The 16,316-nt window shown below is 37.3% G+C and overlaps 1 long non-coding RNA gene across 1 annotated transcript in view; it reads right to left on the bottom strand.

Annotated features, from left to right (window-relative positions):
• LOC107285360 overlaps positions 1-16,316 on the bottom strand; it is a 114,489-nt gene that overhangs the window by 55,389 nt on the left and 42,784 nt on the right. The window contains exon 3 of the long non-coding RNA XR_001548830.1: positions 2,176-2,269. This is a non-coding gene — a long non-coding RNA (uncharacterized LOC107285360). The remainder of the gene's footprint in view (positions 1-2,175; positions 2,270-16,316) is intronic.

Below are 16,316 nucleotides of genomic sequence, written 5' to 3'. Positions count from 1 at the left end.
TCAAGCATTGCTTATATGCTATGTCCTGGATAGAAGGAAGTGAACTACCAATAATCTTTTCTGCCATCCTCACCACTCTCTGTATTGCCTTCCAGTATGAAGCAGTAATGCTTCCAAACCAGACAATAATGCCATATGACAGGATGTTCTTGATTGTCCCTGTATAGAAAGTGGTAAGGACAGTGACGCAGAAAATACAGGTGCACAATACAGGTGCACCTGTATACAGGTGTTGAGTGACCAAGCTAGCCTCCTCATTAGCTGCACATTCAGACATTTGATGCTGCTAACCACCTCTACAAGTGAATCATTAATACATAGAGGTGTGTGGCTATGCCTGCCTTTTCTGAAATTGACAATGATCTCTTTAGTTTTCCCTACGTTTAAGATGAGGCTGCTTTTATCAAACCAGTTCACCAAACCTTCTACCTCCTTGCAGTAAGCACCCTCATTGTCATCCTGAATAAGGCCCACAACTGTTGTAACATCTGCATACTTCACAATATGGTTGGTGGCAAATCTTGCATAACAGTCATGGGTCAACAGGATGAACAACAGCAGACTTAGGACACAGCCCTGAGGAGAACCTGTGCTCAAGAAAATGGTGTTAGAAATATTAATTCCAACTTGCACATACTGGGGCCTATTAATAAGAAAATCAAGAATTCAATTGCACAAAGGAGTATTAAAACCTAAAAAGCCCAGTGTCTACTGGATGCTGAGGAATGATTGTATTTAACGGCAAATTGAAGTCAACAAACAGCATTCGCAGATGAGTATTTTTTTCTTCTAAGTGAGCCAAGTTCAAGTGGAGAACAGAAGAAATAGCATCCTCTGTAGAGCGATTTGGACAGAAGGGAGTCAAATGTTGGAGAGAGGTTGGATACAATAATATCTTTTATCAGCCTCTAAAAACTTTTCATAATGATAGATGTAAGTGCAACCGGATGGTAATCATTAAGACCTGTAATCGTAGATTTTTTTGGCACTGCCAAAATAATGGCAGTCTTAAAACACGATGGGACCCATTGCCTGCTGCAATGAAAGATTGAAAATATCTGTAAGAACACAAGCCAGCTTGTCTGCACATAACCTAAGAACATGCCCAGGATATTATCTGGGCCTTCTGCTTTCCAAATGTTAATTTTCCACAATGTCCTCCAGACAGAGGTGACATCAAAGCTAAGAACTTGCTCATCAAGATGGGGCACAGCTTTCCTTGCAGGGGTGCTACCTGATGCCTCAAATCTTCCCCAAAATGTGTTCAGCTCGTTTAAAAAGTCTGTGTCACCCTTACAACACAATTGAGACTCCTTATAGTTTGTAATGGCCTGGATGCCTTACCACATATGCCTGGTATTTGTCAGGTCCTGAAAAAAGTTCTGAACTTTCTGACAATGGGCTTGGCGTTGCTCTTTTTATGGCACTTTTCAAATTGGTTCTGGCTGTCCCAAGTGCCAGGATATTGCTGGATTTAAAAGCCACATTCCGTGCTTTCAACATTTTGTGAACCTCATATGTCATCCATGTTTTTTTCATTAGCCCTCACAACAATATTTTTAAGGACACAGACATCCTCAATGCACTGTTGAATATATGCAGACACAGTGATGGCATACTCCTCCACATTTATATGTTGGTATGTAGGTCTTGTAAAAGTGATATCCTAATTCAGGGATCCCCAACCTGTGGGCCATGGCACACTACCGAGCCATGGTCTAATTGCCACCAGGCTGCGTGAGTGGCCGGTGTGTCCATGCCCATCTGCGCATGGCCCTACTCATATGAACATCATTGCAGGCACTTGTGGTTCCGCTTGCACGAGCCTCATTGTGGGCACTCGTGGCCCCACTCATGCGAGCCTTGCAGGTGCTTACAGTCCCACCTGCGCAAGCATCGTCACAGGTGTTTGCGGTCCCACTTGCGTGTCACCGTGGGCGCTCACGTGTGGACACACACATACACATGCACTTGTCCCTCCCCCAAAATCATCCCCCCTTCCCTCCACCACTCTGGGCTGCCAACCCGGAAAGTTTGGGGAACTCTGGAAGATGTGAGCTTGCCATGTTTTGTAAATCTCCACAAAGAGATTTTATTTAACTTGCAACAGGATCTCAGGTTTATTATACCAAATGATTTTTTAGGTGTGAAAAATAATGTCATTAGGAGACTTACCAAAAACTTCATTGTCTTCTGAAGGCTCCTGGGTTAACGGGATTGCTTTGGAGCTATCCTTATGTTCAGCTTCCTCAGCATTTTCATTAGTATTCTGAAAAGATATATTGTAGTGATGTTAAAAAGATGGCTCTGTTTTTTTGGCCTTTTCTGATATGTTTGGACCACATTTCAAAAACTGGAAGAGCCAGGAAAATACATCAAATTATAATAGAGTTAATGCTTTTTCAGCTAACTGGATACTAGAGCTGCATAAATGGGACTCTCCTTCCCTCCCATGATATGTATTAAACCCATGTTTAAACATAGCTATCTAACTGCTGTTCAGGTTGTGGGTTTGCATAATGATATTGGAATCTCCACCCTTGTTAGTCAAGCTGCTCCATCTTTCAAAATCAGGTATCAACCTAAATTACCTCACAGCCTTTGTGGTTAAAAAGTGAGTCTGGTCTGAAAGACGGTTCAAGAATGTTTGTGCTCTGGTTAGATTGGGGCAGCGGGGTGTGTGTGTGTTGATTGCAATCAGATGAAGGTGATAACCCTAAATAAAAGAATATTGACGCTTTTGCTCTTGACTTAGGCAATATTTATTATCCACTAAGAAGGATATCAAGGTTCAAGTTTAATCTTTGATCCCAAGTAAGTTTGAGATGAAAATTTTTGCATTACTTCTCTCCAAGGGGAGTAATAAGTATAATCTTCCTTAGGCATTCAGCTTCAATTTGGACAGAGAATGGGATGCAAATGCCCGTCTTATTCCTTCCTCTCCCTGATTTTCATGATTCAGCCGAAGAAGGTTTGTTTGAACTTCAATGTAGACTTCCATTGAGCTGGGACACAGCTATAAGATTGATACTATCAAATTATTACAAATATATGTAGGGAACAGGCTTTTTTTGCTTTTTTTTTTTTTTGCTTTTAAGGTGTTGAGCAAAGGCATAACTATTCACAAGTTCTTGAATATTTCTTTATCCCATTGTGAACTGGAACTGGCCCCCACTAAGGGGCAGCATGACTCAGTAGTTAGCATGTAGGTCTTTTAGAAGTGATACTCTACTAATTCAATCTGCTTTGCAATATTACATTCTATCACTGATAAGCCAATATGAATACACTCCAACAGGCATGTTCAGTAGCTCTCAGAGAACTTGATGAAGCAGATTTTAAGACCAAATCTTCCTCTGTATAGTTAAAACTGTCTCATCTCATTTTGTCTTCATCGTACTTTACTTTACTGTCATTTCTTAAACAGTGCCAGTAAAAAGCATGCACTCAAAGAACATTATTTGACAAGTTATAATGTTTTAAAGATTTTTTTCCAAATCAACTCCTAGATTAAAAAATTTAGAACCATGTCAGTGGCAAAATAACTAGTAAGAGTGATTCAGATTTGACCCAATGCAGTGTATGTAAGGACTGTTGATGGGTTATTTCTCTTAAAAGTGTTTTAAATAATCAGATGTTTTCTTTGCAATTTTAAAAGAGATGGACTGAACTAGGTGGTATTTGTGAGTTCATTATTTTCTGAGAGATGGGAAAAGGTGATGGCATAAGGCAAACAAATCCCAAGAAGTCATAAGGTATGGGTTCACATATCACATTAAAAAATAATTACACATTATTGCTTAGCTGTGGATAACCTCTTGGTCTTGGATGCTTTGTGCACTGTATCTGTGCAAGCCACAGACATCCTGAGATAAATTCCATGCCGACTGCCATTCATCACTGAATAAACATTGAAAAGTAGAATGGAGTTGAACCAAGTTCTGTTGCTTATTTAATATTGATATATCTTTACCTGCATTGTATCACTTAACAGATAAAAAGTCAAAATAGCCCAAATTCCATACTAAGACCACACCAAATTACCCGAAAATATACAACATTCTAAACACTTTCAAGTGTCCAAATGCTAACCAGTAGTTAAAATTCAAGGAGCGATAACAGGTTGTATGTGTGCATGTGATTTGAGACTGGTGATTCACCAACATTTGCCCCAAGTTAGAACCATTAACAAATTATGTCAGCTATGGAAAGGATGCTATGTTTCATCAAGGTTGATGAAAAGAAAAGCAACCACTTAATATAGCTATTAAAGTTAAAACTTTAAAACTCCTTCATTAGCGATATTTTCTGATTGTGTGATGTGTGGAAAACCAAAAAAGATATAAACACGTACTGTTTATATTAACAATCTTCTGGCTTTCTAAAGACAAAGTGGAGCTATTTAATTGCATACATTATGTGTAAGATTGTGCCGCTGACAGGCAATTTTGATGTGCTTCGTTCTGCATTTCAATTCATTTATTTGCAATAAATTGGGATGCTCATTATAGGCATATTAGATGGACTGGAGTTGGGCAGACACTTTGAATGTTTTCAGCTATGGAGAATGAATTGAACAGAACTTTAATCCAGATGTTTAATTTTTTTTATTAATGCCCTAAGATGTACTACATGCCACTGCTTGTAATTAATGAAAAGAGCAAGAAAATAATATTCACTTCATACTCACTCAGTGGGCTGGAGAGGCTCCTGACAAGCTTATGATTCATTTTAATGAGAGTCTTAAATATCATCACAATGAGATCTCCACTAAAATTTAATTAACATGGGTTTTATTCTAATCCAAATTAAATTGGAAATTGATTCCCATAAATTGCAGATACTCCAACAGTTAGTTTAGGAATATTTCCAGATTTGATCATGTGTTGGCCATGTACAAAAGTCAGTTCAGCATGCCACTATATATTAAATAAGAAAGCCAAAATACAGATATAACTTATAAGAGTCAATCAAAGAGCTAATGTCTATCTAAACAAATATGGAATAAAACTATGCAGGCCAGAAGATAGAAAAGTTACATACTCAAAGCAAAAAAGGCAATGCAAGAGAATGTACAAATGAACAAACTCCTGAACTAATTCCCACACCAGCAAAGTTTAGCTTAAGATTTCACAAATACAGTTAGCCTCAAATGCAAAATAAGTTCTCCTTAAAACTATATTACCATCAGTACTGTCATTATATTTCAATTTACCCTTTGAAAGAAGAACAGAAACCAAAGCTTTTGAGTGGAACTTTCTTCTTTTTCTCTCCTTCAGTTCTCTATAGCTTTACATTTACATACTATTCAAAAGAGACAATAAAAAAAACTAGGAAAAAAACAAGACTAGAAACCAGCACCACCATGCCAATAAGAAGGGATCAACTACAGGCAAACAGGGAGAATACAATACTTTAATCAAGTATGAGCCACGAAGAAGGAAAGCGCACCCTTGCCTAAACTTGCGGAGCAAGCTATTATATATAAACATTTACTCACACTGATGATGTTTATTAGTTGGGTGATGAAATGTCTGCAAGCAAACAACCAAGCCCAGAGGGCACCAAAAATTCCACGATCCTCTATGCGCTTCAAAACGTGATCTGGGTGGGGATGAGGGTAGATGTAGGAGAAAGGATAATCATTCTCTCATCAACTGCTTCCACACGTGCACCATGGAATCCATCCTAAGTTTTTACATCCTAACATCTTAAAAATTGCCTTTCTTTTGAACAGAAACATTTTTAAAAGAAAAAAATAAAAATAAAATAAGAGTATCTCATTAATCTGTTTTGAATCACAAATTGGGCGATATTGTCTGGAAAGAAAGGTTGCTGGCCTGATTTAAATTTCATAATTTAAGTCATAATTAACATAATTGACACTGGTGTTTGTTGAATCAAAACTGCCTCAGAAATAACTCAAGGAAACTCCTACTTCTGTATGTATGCGGAAGAGTGGAATATATATTTAATAATAATACTGCAAGAAATAATAACTTTGCTACGGAAAGCCTTTGGCAAGAACCAGTCTTATCCCTTAGTGGTTCTCACATGTTCAAGTGCTCCTTTTGCTTATTCAGAATTTGCAGTTTTTCCAGCATGAAAATAAAAGGCAATCCTTCTATATCAGGGGTCCCCAACCCCCGGTCCGTGGACCGGTACTGGGCCGTGGCATGACAGCAACCGGGCCACACAAACAAGCAAAGCCCTATCTGCAAGATGTAGGCAGCACACAAAACCACGCCCCCTCTGGTCCGTGGAAATACCTCTCTCCACATAACCGGTCCCTGGTGACCAAAAGGTTGGGGACCTCTGTTCTATATGATTCGCTGCCAAGGTGAGTGGTATTACTTTTTAAATGACAAAGATGAAATTGATGAATTTTCATTCAATTGTTTTATGCAGTCTTTTTTCAGAAGAATAATTTATCTCTACTATTTAGAAGTATCTGAGTTCTTGTATGACAATCATCTGTGGCACTATGGCTGGAATGTGGGAGTAAAAACAAATGATATAATTTGAGCATTACCTGCTTAAATGAATCCCGTTGACTCTTACATGACTGGTATAAATTGTTCTACAGGGTGTCTGTTTTTGTTATATGATATTAGGTTTAATTAACAAATAATCTTGAAATTCTTGTAACTGATACCTGATCTTTAAAATGCAAGGAGAAAAGAATTTTAAAGGAAAAGGGTTAAGCAACCTTTCCCATTATATATGTTTTTTGAATTTTCTTTTAGTCAAAAGAAAAGTCCTGGAGACAGTATATTAATCTTAAGACACCCTTAATTCATCATGTAAGCACAGAAAATAAATTTTGTATGATAATATGGTTTACTCATCCAGTGGCACTGTACGCTGCCTAATTCAATTCAGTTCAGTTTATTAAATTTGCTATGGCTGCTTACTCCATTAGACTCTGGGCAGCTTTAAAAATACAAAAAAAGAAACAATTAAAACATATAAATAAGCAGTAAGGTTTAAAACAGCCAGAAGAATAAATAGTATAAAATGAAAAATGACTCTAGCAAGCAAATCTAAACTTAAAATAAATGAAGGCCTATTTATCAGGAATAAAGACTAATATGGCTATTTCGGTTTTTTTAAAAAACGCTTAGAAAAGAAATTGAATCAGGCTGTACACATGAAGAAAAATGGGAACCTTGCAAGCGAAACAGGCCCCCAGATGAAGATACAAGCACAGCTGTTTTCCTCTTCCTCCTCCTATCCCTTCTCAATTTCTCAAATGTCAAAGTGAGTGGAATTACAAAACAACAGTGTCCCAGAATGGAAGCCTTCTGCCCCTGTCAGAGTTAGCTACAACACAATAGTAGCTCCCCTGGTGCTCTTTTTATAAGATTATCTGGCACTGGTATAGCTCTGATATAGATGGTAGTGAGGAAAAATTAGTATTATAAAGTTGTATGTGTGATAGATGGTTTCTCTGAATTTGGAGAACCAGAATTTCTAAGGGTTTTTTAATGGGCTTGTCCCATTTTCCAAACATCAGAAGCCACTTAAACTGCTGTGGAAGAAATCTCTCACATTAAACACCAGAGATGTCATGAAAAAAGAAGAAGAAGATACAAATTAGTTAATTAACCGCATGTATTGCATGAGGTTTCTTTCTATCATCACAGCCAATAAGCCATTAATTAGATTGAGGCAACTAATTCCTCAGCATGGCTAGCTGAGGAATTCTAGGAATTGAAGTTCACAAGCCTTAAAGCAGCCAAGTTTGAAGACCCCTGCCCTACCTCGTTGACTTCCCTCTTGATAAAAACCTTGCAGATGCTAGAAAGGTTGGTTATTTGTAAACTAGTTTGGCAGTTAAGCTGTTAAATAAATATATGTGTCACCTAGTGGTAATGATTCCATAGTATTAAATTTACTTCTGAAACAATTTCACAAGCCTTTGGGCTATGAGCCTGCTTGGACTGTCTTTTTTCTCTGCTGCCCCATGATGTCTTATGAGTTTTAATCTTTCCCTTTCTAGTCATTCATGATATTCTAAGCCAGGGGTAGTCAACCTTGGCTCTTTTATGACTTGTGGACTTCAATTCCCAGAATTCCTGAGCCAGCTTATTCTGGGAGTTGAAGTCCACGAGTCATAAAAGAGCCAAGGTTGACTACCCCTATTCTAAGCTGTTATCAACAGACATAGTCACTTTACAGAACATTACCTATCATCTAAAAGGATGATTTTAAAAAAAATGATTTCTTTTTCTGCCTGGTTAAACAGTGAACAAGCTAATGGGATTTCTGCTTTTCTTTCCTACACAGACATTGAACATTTCGTTATTATCATTATTATTTTTTGTCTTCCTTTCAGTAACAGCCATTGCCATATCATAATGGAAGAACATTTTGCAAGGTTTAAAGAAACATTAGAGCCACTGTATTAACAGCTTATGTAAGAAGAAAAAAAAGTGTTTTGCAAAAAGAGACCTAGACATTTTCATTTTCTCTTTGAAACCTTCCTCAAGTGTCTTCCTTAGAATCTCTTTATCCTAAATAATTTGTCATCAGATTCCTCACTTTAGTTTTTAGGTGATCAGATCAGGTCAGAAAAGAAAGCAGAGATCATTCCACATTTATGATGTATAACCCATAGACATTAGAATGTCAAACACAGGGGTCTTCAAACTTGGCCCTTTTATGACTTGTGGACTTCAACTCCCAGAATTCCTCAGCCAGGCATGCTGGCTGAGGAATTCTGGGAGCTGAAGTCCACAAGTCATAAAAGGGCCAAGTTTGAAGACCGCTGGTCAAACACATCTCAACAGTAGAATGTGTTGTGTGTATTTATATGCATGTGTAATACTGCTTAATAATCAGACAATTTAAAATTGGTAAGAGTCACAACTACTAAAATATGATATTTGCTATGTGTAGTGGTGCAATGAGAACAATAGATTTGCAAAAGGTTGGTGAACCTCAGCTATGCAGCAAAGTAAAAAGCCATCACATGCCTCCTCCAATGGCAGAACAGTTATGAGTTCCCATGAGCACACTGAAATCACAAGGAAATGATTCACTTGAATACCATACCAAGGAGTGCCTTCCACTCCCAGGTGACACCTGACTCATCTCCAAATAAACATTCCTGTTCTGCTAGAAATCATTTTGGAAAAGGAAAAGGCAAGGTATATCTACACTATTTAAAAAGTGTTTTTTAACACTACAGATGGATCATGTGGTTGCTCAAAAAGCAATCAGAGAAATCATCTTGGGGAATACCCTGGACTTGTATTTCCCAGTCTTTTTTCCCCGAAACATGGAATTTTCCAAGATTACACCACTGGAATTTAGAGATTAACCCCCCTCAAAATAATTAGTGGACTATCTTTTTTTTTTAAAAAAAGAATTAAACAAAGTGAGCCTCCATTAAGTCTAATGCATCCATTTTACAAAGTTTCCCATAAATCCCCTCTCTCCCAAAGAATGTGATATTTTAATTACCATGAAGCCCTTAATTTGTCTCTAGAAATTAAATTAACAAATAGAGAACTGACTGAAAAATGTTATGGGAAATAATAAGCTTTTAAACGGTATTTAACTTATCTGCTTGTTTATTAAAATGACGGCTTGCTGTACCTAATGGAAATGTGTGAGTAGTATAACATGGAAGGCTATTTTTACAGCTTGTTCCGCATTTATTTTCTGAAAATGAAGGAAAATCCTATTTGCTTCCCTTTGGGCAAAAATCTCAAGTATTAAGTCAAACTACTTAATTTTCTCCACCACTATATGAGAAGACATCTTGAGCAATCTCGAGCACTTCTATTCAAAAGGTCCTCTCACTTCATTCAGTGAGGGTTACTCCTGAATGAGTGTTCATTTTTGCTGTGCACTAATACTGGCACTTCTTCTCACGGTCTGATTACTTCTCCAGTTTTCATGTTTGTAGGGATTTCACACACTGCAGCCTTAAACTGCTTGATTTTGGGGCATGAACCAGTGGGATAGGAAAGCAGTTTTAAGAATCCTTCCCTCTACTTTGGGCATAGTAATGGCCACAGTCTGATTAGGTTTCCCTGTTTCCTTACTTCCCCCACCCCATACCCTGAGGGCTTGTGGTTGTCAACAAAGATATTTTTACTAGGAGCCCTTTTCCACTGATTTTGCCCCATGTACTTGACATCTTCCCATCTGATTTGTCCCTTGGTCAAACAAGGAAGATAGGCAGTTAGGCAGGTTGGCTATCCTAGAAATTCAGTAAATGCAGATCAAAAACTTCCCTAAATCCTGTCATTCCTGCTTCATCCAGAAAATTTAGAAATTTTAAAATATTCCAAAACACATTTTAAACATCAGTTTCACAGGATTTGAGTAAATGCTAAAATGTTTGAGTGAAAATATCAAATATTGTCCTTGGCTTTGAATGTGGCATTTTTAGTCACTCATATTGCCACAACTGACCACAATTCGAGACCAGAACTTCCACTGCTAAGCGATGCAGTCGTTAAGTAAATTGTGGCTTATTTATGAATTTTTTAAACCACAGATGTTAAACAAACCATGAAGTCCTTAAGTGAATCTGGCTTCCACCATTGACTTTGCTTGTCGAGAGCCCCCTAAGAAGGTCACAATTGGTGATCATGTGATCTGAAGATGCTGCAACCACTGAAAATACCTGTTAGTTACCAAGTGCCCGAATTCTGATCATACGACTGCCGGGATGCCGCAATGGTTGTCTGTACAAAGACAGGCCATAAATAACTTTTTTATAGCACTATCCTAACTTAGAATGCAGTGGTTGTTAAATGAATGGTAGAATGGTAATAGGTTTACCTATATCGGTGCCTTCTGTTCTGTACCTCCACTTAACTGCCAATGTCTTTAGAATAGGAAAAGAAAGTTCTGGGAAGATCAGTGGAAGAACAGGATTAAATCAGTGCAGAGGAGGTGGGGAGAGACAGATAAAGTATACCAGCATTCCTTTATTTGACTGAAAAGATGCTGCCAAACTAGGGAGTTTTGTTCCACCAAAATTCAGCCTGGTTTTTCATTTCCCATTTTATGTACTTGTCTAATCTAAATAGTACACAATAAGAAGATAGCGCCAAAGCACTTCAGATTACAAGACTATTTTTGATGATGAAAATGTAGGAGGTCAATTAGATTGTCCTTAGAGCTGCAAAAGACAACCAGAGCAATAGAAAAATGCTAATGAAAAGACTTTGGATATGTACTGAGTTGCATAAACTAAGCGTTCTAGATGGCACAATTAGCTTTTTCTTGGTTTAGAATGTGAATTTTCTATATTTCTTTTCTTTTTTTCTTTTTTTAGAATATACTGTATTATACGTCTGCCTTGAACCCACCTCACAGGATTCTTGTTGTATGTGTAGAAATAGTAGAATGGATCCCCACAGCATGTTGCCTTAAGCTTCTGAATGAAAAATGGGGTATACATCTAAGAAATAAATAAATAAATTTATAATCTGAATCAGAATGTGACTCTGATCTTATGTGCTGTCTAAGAAAATTCTAGTTAATATAGCTGTAGGAATATATATTTAAAACAAGTTTAATTACAATTAAATTAAGAAGTGCATGTACAAAATTCAAGAATTTTCACTTTGATTATAAGGTAAACCATGACGACATTAGCAGGTCCTTTCTTCCTTCCTTCCTTCCTTCCTTCCTTCCTTCCTTCCTTCCTTCCTTCCTTCCTTCCTTCCTTCCTTCCTCTTTTCTTTTCTTTTCTTTTCTTTTCTTTTCTTTCCTTTTCTTTTCTCTTTTCTCTTCACATGCCCTCTGAGATAATTAGACTAACAGTGGACTCTAACTGAGGTCAAGCTTTGCAGTGTGCTTCTTAACCACTTAAGTTCAGTGTAATGGATGTTTCATTGTTACTTCATGAGATGTGCCTTGACTTTAAAAAAAATGCTTTAAACAATTTTCAGTTCTGTAGAAGTTATAAGCTTTGAATCAAGGCTGTATGAGGTCAAGTCATTTTACCCTGTGGAAAAAAACAGATCAGCACAAGTATTATTCAGTCTGTTTACTTGACTGCATTTCTCCATGAGACAAAAGTTCTCTTACTCACTTTATTCTTAAAACAACCATGCTAGTTCCTTATTCTGCAGGAAATTCAGTCTATTCAGTCAACCTCTCTTACCTTCCTTTTCTTTAAACCAACCAATTCATATACCCTCAGATCAGTGGTGGGATTCAAATATGTGAACAACCGGTTCTCTGTGTGGATGCCACTTCCGGAAGTCCATTCTGGGCCTGGGCAACAAAAAATTAGCTACTGGTTCTGCTGAAGTGGTGTGAACCAGCTGAATCCCACCACTGTCTCAGATTATCCCTCTGTCCATACACCTAAAATAGGATTTCTGTGTAAAACAGGTAATATTTAAGATCCCCTATAATTAAATTAGCTTCTCTCAAGTACATGGAAACAGTGCTGTTGGATCCATAGGTGTCTTGTCCTTCTCACATCAGCATTAATATGTAGTACATAATTTCTCTAAGTGTAAATGGTAACCCCTAAGAGGGTCATGAAACAGTACATGGAGTTTGCCAGAGAATGTCTTTCTTCTGATGCAATAGTACACTGTACGCAAAACAATTGATTGGTTCCAGAACCTTCTACGAAGGAGATATAATTTTGTTAGAGGGCAGGAGGCTTTTATGCACTGCTGTAACATCTAACAAACCCTTGGTCTGTAGAGAGAATTACCATGGAGGGGAAGGGATGATGGCGACAGAATAAAAGAATGTGGAAAAGGGTTTACAAATACCAAAATGCAGGATAGAACAGAAGAGATGGATTGTGAAGAGGGCATCAAAAATAATTTACTATTTGCCAATGTTTTTCAAGTTGCAGTATTTTAAGAACAATTTGAGAGAAGCTGATTTAAGGCAAAGAAACACCAGTTCTTTTTTTTTTTTCCCCTCCCTGACTTTATTGAACGAGACTAGCTGTTTTAAGAAACAAAATGAAACCAGAATTCTGGCTTTAGACAAAAATAGTCAAGTTCCTCCTTTCCATTAAAAGCATAATTTTAAATGTTTTCTTTGTTTATTTCCATAAATGGCTTTATTTTATAAACTTTTCATTTGATATACAGGTGAAAACATCATTATTAAAAGGAAATCATATCTCCATTTAAGTTTTATTTGGGGGAAGGGGACTGTTTGCACAAACTTAGTTTGTTTCCCATTCACATTTTACATTGTCAGGCAAAACCCTTAAGATTTAGTTGACATGGAATCATTGATGTGTACTCCTTGGGTGTGGTAATTTAGCCAAGTATGAATCCTCCATCCAACAGTAATCTAATTTAGATGAATTTCACCCTTTTATTAAGAAGTATGTTATGAGAGACTGTGTTGAAGTCTTTGCTGAGGCCTAGGCAGACTATGTTTGTGGTATTCCCCTGATTTACTTATAATACTTTATCAAGTAAAGATTCTAATCCATGTGAATTTTTTTCTAAGAAACTTCTAATACAGCCCAGACAAAACCTGAATAAAGGATTACACAAGAGCTGTAATTTATTGTTGAGATGTCCTGAAGCCTAACAAGCTATATCACACAAATACTATTGTTTTGCAGTAACTCTTTTTCATATAACTCCTGGTAAAATATCAAAAGCTGAAACATTCTATGTAGTGAGATGGTATCCTTGGGTCAGAAGACCTGCTTAAATAACTTGGAGCTCACAAGTCAATGTTAAGAATAATCTAAAAAAATCCAAATTGTTATTTTTTTTTCTATGTTATGGTCAATTTTACACTCTGCCTTTCTATTTGTATGAACAATAATCAGCTTAAGTCAGCTGAAATTTATTTCTTTTTGAAGAGTTTATTCTAATTTTTTGTGTTAGGTATAATGATAATGTGAGGGGAAAAAAGAGCACGGAGGGCGTACTGAAGCCTGCTGAATACAGAAAACAACACTTACTCAACCGTACTAGTTCTTCCCTGCCAGCTTTGTCACCTGAAACCACAAAGAAGCTGCTACTTCCTGTCATTACATTTTTCACTACAATTATTAATCACTGACTGATTATCAAGAGTACAAGTACTTCAAAAATATTTCTTTACTCTTTTAGAAACAAAGAAGTGATTGAAGAAGACTTTGAAGAAGACTTTATAAAGACTTTGTGAAGACATTTTAACAACAACAGCCTGGATTGATGACATTTTGATAGGACTTCAACTCATACTTCAGTAATGAAACTTGGAAGGAATATTCACCTCATTCAAAATATTTATATTACTATACAGTTTAAAGTTCTAAAATTAAAATCACACCATGGCTACTTGTAATGAATCCAGATGGGAGGCAGAACATGTGTGGTTTTTTTTTTATAGCAGAGACAAATCTAGTTAGTATTGGATAAGGATGTAGATAAGCCTTAGAAAGTCTGATAATGTCCTCCAGAAGGCAATTGCAAACCATTTCTACATTATGCCAAAAAAAGCATGGATGCATCTATGTAAGTCACCCCCCAACACTTGAGCTTAACTTGAAAAGTAACTTGACTACCTTCATGTGCTTGTAAAAATTCCTATTGTATTTTGCTTAATACTTTTTTAAAGGTAATTCAATTGTAATTGGCATAAATCACCCTTCCACAGCTTAAATAATTCTCAGCATGAGACCCACTCTATATCGATACATATAACTTAGCATAGTTTTTCACTGAATTCTTTTGTTCCTGAGATGAATACAACAAAATCAGAAACTAACACTGAATAATATTGATGCAGTGAGGCCCAATAGTCAAAGGGAGTGAAGACATTTGAGTGAACTCAGTGGAATTAATTGGAACTGGGAATGAGTGTTCCTTAGAAATAGGGGGGAATCACAAGACTACCAGCTTCAAACTTGACAATTTCAAGATTGGTGCGAGTGTGTGTGTGTGTGTGTGTGTGTGTGTGTGTGTGATTGATTCATGTGGTTTGAATGAGTAAAAAGAAAGCTTGGAGAAAGGAATCCTGTCATGAATTCTCCCTCTAAAATATAATCCTGGGATTTAAGAGTAACCCAATTGATACTGAACTGACTTGGTGAATTCAGCAACAATGGAACTGACAATAGTGGAGTTGAAGAAGACTGATCCAAAAAAATAATTCAAAATTGCTAGAGGTAGTTTTTGGGGTAGTCACAAGTCCTTATTCCTCATCTCCTCCTTTAGTTTGGTTTTAAACTGGATTTAAGTAGGCAGGCTTTTTAGAAGCCCTTGGCCATCTGTGTGAATCTTGTGTGATGCATCAGTAAAATCCATAGATTCCCACTACTAATTTATGATTAAGTAGATTGGATTTGCTCTTGGTTAGATTGTGATTCAGATAGAATCATATTAGTTCCAGCTGCTGGGAGAATGTAATATTCAAATATTTTTAAGGGTTTTTGAAATGAAAGTATTTTGGACAGAAAACATTTTTTGTCCTTTTCTCGTAGATATGTATTGGCTTAATGACTCGCCTCATCCTGGTAGAGTTTCACAAGATTTCTAGGGTTTCATAAACTCTGCAATCTACAGAAAGATCTGCTAAAGTCATCCCTGCTTTTATCATTGGTCCTTCATCTTGATTTCTCTATTCACAGGCAACTGTTCTTAACTATAACGATGCCAAAGTGACTAAACATGTTGTGTTGACATGACAAAAAAAATTGTCCTTTATATTTTCATTGCAACATTGCATGCCAGTACTCAAAAGAACAGAGCTTGTGTCATAAAGCACGTTTTTAACACTTGCTTCCTGCAGGTTGGTTTGTGATTCACACATAAGAGAGCACAGGTACCTGTGCAGAGCCTTTGGAACCTTTTAGAGGCCACATAGAGCATTGTAATACTTTAGGCACCTCCCAAGTGGGTTGCTGCAATGCAATCTATCTGGAGCTGCCACTGAAAAGTATTCAGATTATGCAACTGGTCCAGAATGCAGTAGCACAATTACAGGGAAACTCAGTACTCCCATGTCATACCTCTGTTCTGTGAGCTGTATTGGCTCCCAACATGCTTCCAGGTGAAATTCGAGGTGATGGTTATCACTTATTAAATCCTCTATTTCATGGAGTCAGGTTATTTGTGGGAACACCTCTCCCTAGCTGTTTGTACCTATAATATTAAGTCTGCCAGGGGAGACTTCCGGTGGCAGGCGCCTTCGCTGGATGCAGCTGTTTGCTGCTCCCGCCTGTTTCTGCGTAAAAGCCGTTTTGACAGCCTGCATCAGCTGTCAAACGGCTTGATACCTTTCCCCTGGGCATAGGGGGAAAGGTGAGCTGCCCGAGGTAGGAGTTGAGTTCCCGAGTCGTCCCTTGTGGACGATGTAGGTGAGAA

The sequence above is a fragment of the Protobothrops mucrosquamatus genome, unplaced genomic scaffold, assembly GCF_001527695.2.
Source record: "Protobothrops mucrosquamatus isolate PMUCROS unplaced genomic scaffold, P.Mucros_1.0 scaffold164, whole genome shotgun sequence".
Taxonomy (NCBI): domain Eukaryota; kingdom Metazoa; phylum Chordata; class Lepidosauria; order Squamata; family Viperidae; genus Protobothrops; species Protobothrops mucrosquamatus.
This window is presented reverse-complemented; position numbering and strand designations above follow the sequence as displayed.